The sequence below is a fragment of the Leuciscus leuciscus genome, assembly GCF_965113295.1.
Source record: "Leuciscus leuciscus genome assembly, chromosome: 3".
Taxonomy (NCBI): Eukaryota; Metazoa; Chordata; class Actinopteri; order Cypriniformes; family Leuciscidae; genus Leuciscus; species Leuciscus leuciscus.
In genome coordinates, this window is record NC_138727.1 from 51,431,149 (window position 1) to 51,441,707 (window position 10,559).

The 10,559-nt window shown below is 33.6% G+C and overlaps 1 long non-coding RNA gene across 1 annotated transcript; it reads right to left on the reverse strand.

The window, feature by feature from the left end:
- Nucleotides 1-1,353: 1,353 nt before the first annotated feature.
- Nucleotides 1,354-2,592, reverse strand: LOC309493940. Its single transcript, XR_014204117.1, has 2 exons — nucleotides 2,388-2,592; nucleotides 1,354-2,101 (listed from the first exon to the last, which is right to left on the reverse strand). It is a non-coding gene; the product is annotated as an uncharacterized lncRNA (long non-coding RNA).
- Nucleotides 2,593-10,559: the final 7,967 nt, after the last annotated feature.

Here is a 10,559-nt window from a genome sequence, read left to right on the forward strand (position 1 = left end):
AATCAAAACTCATTAATGGATCCCATCATGCATTGCGGTATGAATAAATTATGATCTGAATTGTCTTAGTAATTTCCTTTTCCTATTTGAATATTCTTTTTGTCACCATTGTTGAGATTCATACACTGAATCTTGATGTCTGTGTGTGCCTTACATTTTTTATTTAATTTTTTTTATTTTAATTTGATTATTATCAGAACAACTTTTAAGAAATCATTTGATTTATATTGAAAAATCTATATCTTATTCTGTAGAATCATTGTGATGCTGTAATGTCCATTATACATTTAACTCAGAGATTAGGCTCTAAATGAGTTCAGTGATTCAGGTCAAATTATGTTTATGTTAAAATATAACCAACACCACCTGATCACCTTTTTTCTTTGTTCATCTGGCTGTAATAACTCAGTTACAGCAGCCAAACAAAATCTAAAGTTAAACATTTAACCCTCTGAGGTCGGCAAACGCGCCCCCGCGTTTTGCTGGATTTTCTTCACATTGTAGCACAATAAACTTAAAGTACTCCGTCATTTATGGTTATACAGAAAAAAGAAATATAAAAAAATAATCTGTGATATTTCTACTTTTGTATGTGTCCACTTACAATCAAATCAAAACATTGTGCTTTTGTAAAAGAAAGAAAATAAACAGGGTGTGCGTTCTGCCTCTCCGTCGCGGAGAACTTTTTTTTCTTGAGCACGTCTATAAACTGAAACAAAACTCAGCGAATACTTGTCACACATTTATGAGCCATATACCCTTGTGAAAAAAAAGTGCACTTAAGTGTACTTTTATAAAGTGTACTTATTACATAAATAATATACTTTAAATACATACACTTAAGTGTGAATTAAATGCCATCTTTTCGGCGCACTTAATGCACATTAAGTGTAATTAATTTCAAATATATCATATATTAAGTTGAAATAAAATGTAATAAGTTGCCATTAAGAGTGATTTTTTGGAACAACTTAATTGGTACTTTATTACAACTTTATATATACTTTCATAATTGCTTCTAGTGTTTTTAAAATATACTTAAAGTGCACTACAAAATGTAATGACACGCAATTAATGTGATTTAAAATATACTTTAATGTCAGTTAACAATACACTTAAGTGTGAATTAAATGCAATGTTTTCGACACACTGAATGCACATTAAGTGCAATTAATTTAAAATATATCACATATTAAGTTGAAATAAAATGCAATAAGTTGCCATTAAGAGTGATTTTTTGGAACAACTTAATTGGTACTTTAATACAACTTTATATCTACTATCATAATTGCTTCTAATATCTTCAAAATATAGTTAAAGTGCACTACACAATATAATGACACGCAATTAATGTGATTTAAAATATACTTTAATGTCAGTTAACAATACACTTAAGTGTGAATTAAAAGCAATGTTACAATCAACAAAACTAAATGTAAAACCCTCTAAATTTACTGACAAAATAATCTCTAAAAGAAGTACATAAAAACCTTTCTGTTGATGCACAAGAAAACCCCAAGAAACACTATGCATAAACACAAACAGTTTTGGAAAGAGACCTTTGGGTAATGCTTTACAAAAATATATTAGTTACCTACTTCAGTTAACATGAACTAAGAATGAATAACACTTTAAGCATTTATTAGTCTAAGTAAGATAATATTAGTCTTGGTTAGATCATGTTGGCTAAAAAATAAACTAATATTAACAAATGAGACCTAATTAAAAGTTACCGAACCTTGTTATTTAGCTCTTAAAGGGATGTTCAGCAGAAGAAAGAAATTCATACAGGTTTGAAACAACATGAGGGTGAGTATATGATGACAGAATTTTCATTTTAAAGTGGAGTATCCCTTTAAACCTTTACCAGCACCAACATTAAACAGGACCAAATGCTTACTCCAGCATTACAGTGAATCTAAGTTTGTCAAAAAAAAAAAAAAAAAACCCTGAAGAACTCCAAAAGTACAAAAACCAAAATGATTTGTCACCCAATTTTTTAAGTTGTTGGAAAGTGCTGTTTATGTCAATGTCCCAGATGCTCTCCAGAGTATATGTGAATGGAAATGTTTCAAAGATGCAGGAAAGTCAGAAAAAATGCCTTGAGGAAAAAAACAAAAAAACAGAAAATTTGTTTACAATACAGATCCAGTCTATTATTATATTTGGCTCAATTGAATGAAAGAGATAGATATACAGTTGCGCTTCAAAGTTGATATACACCTTGCAGTATCTGCAAAATGTTAACACTTTGATCAATAATAGGGATCACAAAAATGTACGTTTTATCTTTATTTAGTACTACCCTGATGAAGCAGTTTATTCTGCAAGGTGTATGTAAACTTTTGAGTGTTAACTGTTGATGAATGTGTGATGTGATTGATTACCTCAGTCACCAGGGCCACATCGTAGTAGAAAGCTGGGCAAGGTTCCTTCTATTTCCCACAAACACCAGGATTCCACTGACTACGCCATCTTTACTGACACTGGGCTTAAAGTGATTCAAAATAGAGAACCTTTTTATTGCTATTTTACAGGGAATTAAGCATAACTTTATCAATTACACAAATATAGATATATGACCCATGCAAACCCAGGACCAATGCAAATTAAGAAAGGTGTTGTAAAGTTTTCTTTTATCGAAGCAGAGACCAGGAGACAGTTGGGATCACGTTCAAACAGAAGAGTTTCTTTATTTGAGCGCGGCTGCGGTTTCGTCCAACATAATCTAAAGTATATAAATTTACAGGGTGTCTTATAGGCATTTTAGGAGGAGGGACTTTTGAAGGTGGAGACAAATTCAAACAAAGCATGTAAATGAGTATACAGGTTAAGGTAACACCCTAGACTGTGAGGGTCTGGCCAATCCTAATTCAATCAGCATAAAGGCTCCAAGAGCCATTTGGGTCCGAAGGCCATTTGCAGAACAAAAGGTGAGATTCTCAGTGAATCATTCGTGAGCTAATCCCATCATTCTGAGTGAAACTGGGGCTCGAAGAGCCATTAAAGACAATGAGGAGAAAACAGGAAAGGCAACTTTGCTGAGCAGAATCATTATCTTACCCTTAAACACTAAATTAGTGTTGGGCGGTATTACGGTAATATCGGATACCGCGGGATCTTAAAATAGCACCGGTATCAGTTTCAATACCGTCATTACCGGCACTTATATAGCCTATAATATATATATAATTTATTTATTGCCTAAAAACTGCTTATGTGTGGTTGCAGTTTGGCAATATTTCTGGTTCCAACCGCATGAGAAGGGAGAGGCGGTAAATACAAGAGATGTAAACACCTCTAACCTAATGTCGCATCTCCGAAACAACCGCCCACTCACTGCTGCCAGGATGCATTTTGTTCTCCAGTTCATTAAATAAGCGCATTAAGTTTCGTATTTGTTAAAATATTATAATGTTATTTTTTCCATCTTTGTTGATTATGAAAAGTGAACGGCACAAATAAGATGGGATGCATCGGGAGTCAGACGATTTGACCACTTCAATAAATTTCGTTTTGTAAAAGGCCTCTTTAAAACGAATTTCGTTTTGTATATATTGTTTCTTAATTTTAATACATTTTTCATCAACCAATTTCCTGGATAATCATGACATGATGGGCATGCCGCGGTCACTTGCATTGAAATCTCATAAATTAACCGAAACTCAGTGTAGGCTATGCCTCACAGACATGGCAAATATATATAAATAAAGCTTGAAATTTATTTAAACGAAACAATTGAAAACGAAAGAAATAGGCTACTCACTGATTAGGCTAAGTAATCCATGATGTGCATTTCTCTCTAGGCGCGTTCATACGGAGATGCGATCGTCAATTTCATTAAACGAAACCATTCAAAACGAAAATAAATAGACTAGCCTAACGTACTCTCTGTAATCCATGATGTGCATGTCTCTCTATAGCGTTCAGATGCCGATCGTCAATTTCTTTAAACGAAACAATTCAAAATGAAAAACAAAAAGGCCACTCTCTGATTGTGTAATGATGTGCATTTCTCTCTATAGGCGCGTTCACTACAGAGATGGCGATCGTCAACTTCCATCTTTGCAGAAAAGTTGTATTAATAAAAATCAATGGACACGTGTCACCGGATTACAGAGGCACTTTTTGCTTGTTGCACGCACACAGATATTATGTTGAATAATGGTGGGCTCCGGCTCATAATAACAGTTAATGCCGTCGGCCTGACTCAGACACAACGTGCAGGGGTTGGGCTTGATTTTTTATTTATTTTTTGCCCGATCTGGCATTCAGTTTCTGAACGGTGTAGGCACAAGCCAACAGTTTGGTGACGCCGTCTGAGCCCATTATGTCATAATTTTTAATTAGTCACGGTAATACCGTATACCCCGGTAAAATAGGGAGGAGGTTTGACGGTATCAAAATTCGAATACCGCCCAAGCCTACACTAAATACAATATTCTTTACCGTGATGTTATGTAAGGAAGCATATTTGAAATAGATTCTTAAATTTTAACCCTTCAAAGGTATTCTTACATTTTAAGCTTGCCCCACATAGCTATCTTCATGAAGGATGTTCCTGTTCCTGTATTTACCACGGTTGACACAGCAATGCTGCAAGCCTTCTTCCTTTGGTTTGTTACCTATAAAATATATGATGATTATAGGTGCATGTGTAAATGCACAGGTGGGAATTTATTACTTGCACATGACATGCAAAAGATTCAAAGCATTTAAAAGCTATAGGGATAGTTAGTGACTTGAAAGTAGTGTTTTAGCTTGATCAGGATGTGCTGCCCTGTCATGATAAATCTTGTAACATCACCTCATCAATACAGGTCTGTGATTCCACACCGCTTGCACTGTATCTCCAATAACAAATATGAACTGATCCTGCAAAATGAATGTTTAAATCCAGATAAACACAAAAAATATGACATATTCCAAAACAAATAGTAATTGAACAACTCTTTAAATACAAAATGAAATTGAACACATTACAAGCATTTTTTCTAGAGGTGGGTAATATATTAAATATTTATGGTGGTTATAAAATTGATTATTTGTATTAAATGTATATAAACGTCTTCGAGTGTTACAATATTGGATCAGCATTCAGCAAATTTTTAGTAGCTTGTTTAAAATAATTTAAAAAGTCGGTTTAGTTAAAAAAAAAATCAGCAACCAAATTCCTCGAACACGACCACACACACCTTCCTCACATTACAATGCAAGACATTATTAGAATGCAATCATATATAAATTATTGAAAACATGATTAATTCACCTCCCGAGTCTATTGAGTTTATAATATCTGTGATTAAAATGCACTCAGCAACTGACATGTTACGGTGAAAAAAAATTAACAAAAGAAAGCATCAAGATATACTTACTTGACTGATTATTTGCAGCATAACGTCTCATCTGCAAACAAACATCCAAACGTGGTGCTCCTTTTGTTCTCTTGTTTGGCTAGCTTCAGTATCATCACGCATCGCAAACGGATCGCAAAACATAGCGCATTTTTCAAACTCTAGTGAAGTAGTGCGTCATAATGACGTAGTATTTCTCGTGCATGCGCATTAAACAACATATTCATATATCATGCATGGTTAAATGTTATTTCAGCTTTTCTGTTTAAGTTGAAGTTGTTCTAACTCATTGTGTTGTTAAACTCTGTAAGTTCACAAAACTTTCATTAACCTAACTAAAAGTCAATATTTTTTTCAATGTAGTGTAGTGTGATTAAAATTAAATGTATTTTAACTGAATTTAAATGCAAATTAATTTTGTTTACATTTGTTTAACTTTTGCTCGCAATTAATACAATTAAATGTGTGTTTAAAAATGTGTTATAAATCATAATTATTTAAAATGTATGTTTAAGTAAAACTTAGTAGACATTACAAAGTGCAGTTTTTAAAACATGCACTTAAGTATGTTTAGTGTTCTTTCTTTAAGTAACATTTAATTAGACATTATTAAAAAGTGCACTTAAGTGTGTTTATAAAAATTAGGATGAAAGTGTACTTTCTTTAAGTTAAGCTTAATTAGACATTATTACAAAGTGCATTTTTAAAAATGCACTTAAGTGTGTTTATAAATATTGTGATGAAAGCGTACTTAAAGTTAAACTTAATTAGATATTATTACAAAGTGCATTCATAAAAAGTGCACTTAAGTGTGTTTATAAATATTATGATAAAAGTGTTCTTTCTTTAAGTAAAACTTAATTAGACATTATTACAAAGTGCATTTTTAAAAAGTGTATTTAAGTGTGTTAAGAAATATTGTGATGAAAGTGTACTTACTTTAAATTAAACTTAATTAGATATTATTACAAAGTGCACTTGTAAAAAAATGTACTTAAGTGTGTTTATAAATATTGTGATGAAAGTGTACTTTCTTTAAGTTAAGCTTAATTAGACATTATTACAAAGTGCATTTTTAAAAATACACTTAAGTGTGTTTATAAATATTGTGATGAAAGTGTACTTACTTTAAGGGCGCTTTCACACTGGCAGTTTAGTGCGGACAGGGGCACGGTTCGCATGAAAAATCGCTAATGTGAACGCTGTCATCGGACCCGGGTGCGCACTAGAGTACCGAACCCGAGACTACCTGGAGGAGGTGGTCTGAGCTCGGTTGCTCCCGAACCGTGGTGCGGTTCGCGTTAATGTGCAAGCAACACGGACTCGGGTGCGCGCTTGTTCAGGAAGTATAGTATCCCGCGCATGCGTATCACTGTCGATATCATTGTTTGATTGCGTTTGCGATGACGTAAGATCACTGCAAACGCACCTGGGTTCGATACAACTAATTGAGTGTGAAACCAGACCAACGCTGCGGGGGGCTCCGGGAACTAGCGCACTCGGGTTCGGACCGCAGCAAACAAACCCAGTGGAAAAACGCCCTAAGTTAAACTTAATTAGATATTATTACAAAGTGCATTTGTAAAAAGTGCACTTAAGTGTGTTTATAAATATTGTGATGAAAGTGTACTTTCTTTAAGTTAAGCTTAATTAGACATTATTACAAAGTGCATTTTTTTAAATGCACTTAAGTGTGTTTATAAATATTGTGATGAAAGTGTACTTTAAGTTAAACTTAATTACATATTATTACAAAGTGCATTTGTAAAAAGTGCACTTAAGTGTGTTAATAAATATTGTCATTAAAGTGTATTCCCTTTAAGTACACTTAAGTGGTCTTTAATTTTAATTTTATTATATTATCTGCAAGTGCACTTTTCAAAAAGTATACTTTTATTATTTTAAGCACACAAAAAGTGCGCTTTCAATACAATTAAGCACACTTCTTTTTCACAAGGGTACCTTTATACACATTTAAGTGTGTACTTTTAAATGATCGGATTCAAACTGAAAACAAATATTCTCTGTTTAAGTCATTTGTATAAAACCAACAGGATGTCCAGTATCTCAAACGCTTGCTAATTACTTTTTAATTCGACACGCCCACTCTCGCAAAAGAGATTCACATGCAAATCTCCACATGGGACGCGAACGCCCTCGTTACCTCAAACACAAAACACCAAAACTTCACAAGTCTCTGCTTTTCGTCGAGTTTGGAAGACACGTCTGAGCTTACATTGGATTTACATCAGAAGAAGAAGAACGCGATTTGAAGTCAAGAAAGATGTAAGGTAAGAAATTCTTACTTATTAGTTTATGGTATTGTTGCATAAACTTCACATTGCAGTTGAACTGTTGCTAGATATATGGTGAATATTATACTATTTAGACCCGTGTTTACTGTTAAATACTGTTTGTGGATATCTGCTCAAACATAGATATGTATAACCATAATGTTTAATATTTTGGAGCGCGATGGCATTTGAATGTATCATATTTTGGAGCGGGCTGTGGGTTTGAATGTATCATATTTTGGAGCGCGCTGTGCGTTTGAATGTATCATATTTTGGAGCGCGCTGTGCGTTTGAATGTATCATATTTTGGAGTGCGATTGCGTTTGAAAGGAAAAATGCACCAAACATTAGGCTTTATGTTTTTACAATTATCTCATTTCATATCATCATAACGAATGGAAACATTTGAAGTAACATATGATAATCAATATATTTTTCTATAGCGTAGTTGTTCTTGAAATCTTTTGGAAGATTTAATTTATTGTTATTATTATTTTATGCAGCACTGCGTAGCCTATGCCTACAAGGCACAACAAACCTGGTGTTCATAATATATTGTTGGAAACATGTGTGTGTGTGTGTGTGTGTGTGTGTGTGTGTGTGTGTGTGTGTGTGTGTGTGTGTGTGTGTGTGTGTGTGTGTGTGTATTCTGTGAATTTTAAAAAGAAATTTTAAGCAGAAAAATCTAAAATCTATTCCCAAAATCGTGCAGTCCTATAGTTTCTCTTGATATCAGTATGTTCACAGTTTTTTCTTTTTTTTTTTTCTTTCAGGGACCAGATGCAGTCCTGCTGACTTCAACATTCACATGAGTCTCTGTATATGAACATGGTAAAGTGAAAATCAAACACCTTGGAAATGAAATGTATGTACAATGTTTTTAGGAATGGCACAAAGGTCTCTGTCTTTGGATCATTGTTTTCAATGTGCTCTTTTGTCATTTGTTGTGTATTTTTGGATTATGTTGTGTTGTAAATAAATCCAAACAATCTAAAAGCCATTATTTTTTAAATCCCCTCATTCTTTGTGCAAGGTTGCTCTGAATGACAGGGCCTGATAGCTCCTAATAGGGCAGTTAGGGGAGTGTCTTTGTCTTTCTCAGGTGTGAAAAGCTTACATATTAATGAGCTCCCGCATAAAGCTTTCTCACACAAAACACGTCGTAAAATTTTTAAATCAATATATTGTCTTATCTGAATGAGCAGTCAGGGTGATTTTCACATAGTTTTGGAGCAAATATTCTAGGCTACGTCAATAATTTTCAAAAGTCTTGTGAAGAAATAATCAGTATGGGTTTCATGGCCTTATTTCAGTGAGAATTTTTTTTGTATTTTCACAAACCACGCATAAATGTCATTATCTCAAAACTACAAACTTTTACATACATGCTGCTGATATATTATTGTAGCAGAGTTTGTGCTGAATACAGTGTAATTAGACTTTAGCCATGAAAATGTCACTAGTAATAGAAAAAAACACAAATGTCAGAGCATGTCAGAACACCTCCAGGGCCCAGAAAACAGCTCAGACCCCAGAGGGTTAAAGGTCAACTGCCCAACTAAATAAAAGACTGATCTCCATAATGGTGACTAAAATGTAGATTTTTCTCCTTCAGTGATTCTGCTTGTTAACATCAGGTGTCTTCAATAACCCACATGGAAAGAATCTATATGAGGATATATGCGCATATATGAAACCTATATGCAGTTTATATGCACATATATGCTGCATATATACAGCATATATGCACATATATGATAATATATATGCTGCATATATGCGTATATATGCCACATATAGGCATAATTGAGGTGCATATATGTGCATATACAGGCCATATAGGTCTCCTGTATTGCTTCTTTATATATACATATAAGCCCTATATGTACATACAAGATATGTCTCCTATAGCTCATGGCAGGATGGTCATTTTGTAGCTCATATCTCACTTTGGAAACTGTCATACATGATGCCTAGCTCAGATAGGCACATCTATCAATTCGAAGCTCACGGAGCTGAGATCAAAAAGATAAAAATAAAAAAAAATAAAAAAATTCTGTTCAGTTTTTTGTCTTATTTTTGTTCTTGTACTATTTGATTGTTCTTAAGTAAATAAATAATGTAAATTTCTACATTTTGGGGTTTTATTTATGTTGCCTACACTGTAAAAAAAAGTGTACTTTTACAGGTAATGGTCTGTATTTTTTTAACAGAATTTTACCGTTTTGTCATTATAGTGAATGCCTGTTATTTTACAGATATTTGCTGTAATTTAAAGGTCCACTATTAAATTTACAGGTAATTGCTTGTATTTTGGTTTTACATCAATTTACGTTTTTTAAGGAACTTGTCTGTATTTTTACAAAGTAATATTTTACAGATTTTTTTCTGTGAAATTAGAAAACAAAGAAAAGAAGGTATAACTGCAGAAATCTGCATCTATTCAATATGTTGTCCTTACAGATTATTAAGCATGTGGGGGTTAAAGTGAGGTTTTTTTTAAGGTTAAATAATAGTATTTGTACATACAGCCTACCCTACATAGGCTACAGTAGACCTGTATTGAATTGTTTTTAGGCTATAGTCTTTTAATCTTGTCTTGCAAATAGATGCTCATTTTGATCATTATTTCATTGTCTTATTCTCCCATAATTTCATGTATATTTTATTAATATTTTTCTAAATCTCCATTGCTGCACATTCAGGGCTTTGTGTGTGTGTGTGTGTGTGTGTGTGTGTGTGCGCGCGCGCGCACGCGATGACGCAGATTCAAATTCGCCGCCATTACGTTTCCGCTGTTTAGTCCCGCCCACAACGGTCAGCTGATCAGTCGACTTTGGATCTGTATCAAGTGCAAGTGGGAGATTTGAATTCAGTCTACTCTCCTGAAGTGGATTGTGAGATTAACAGG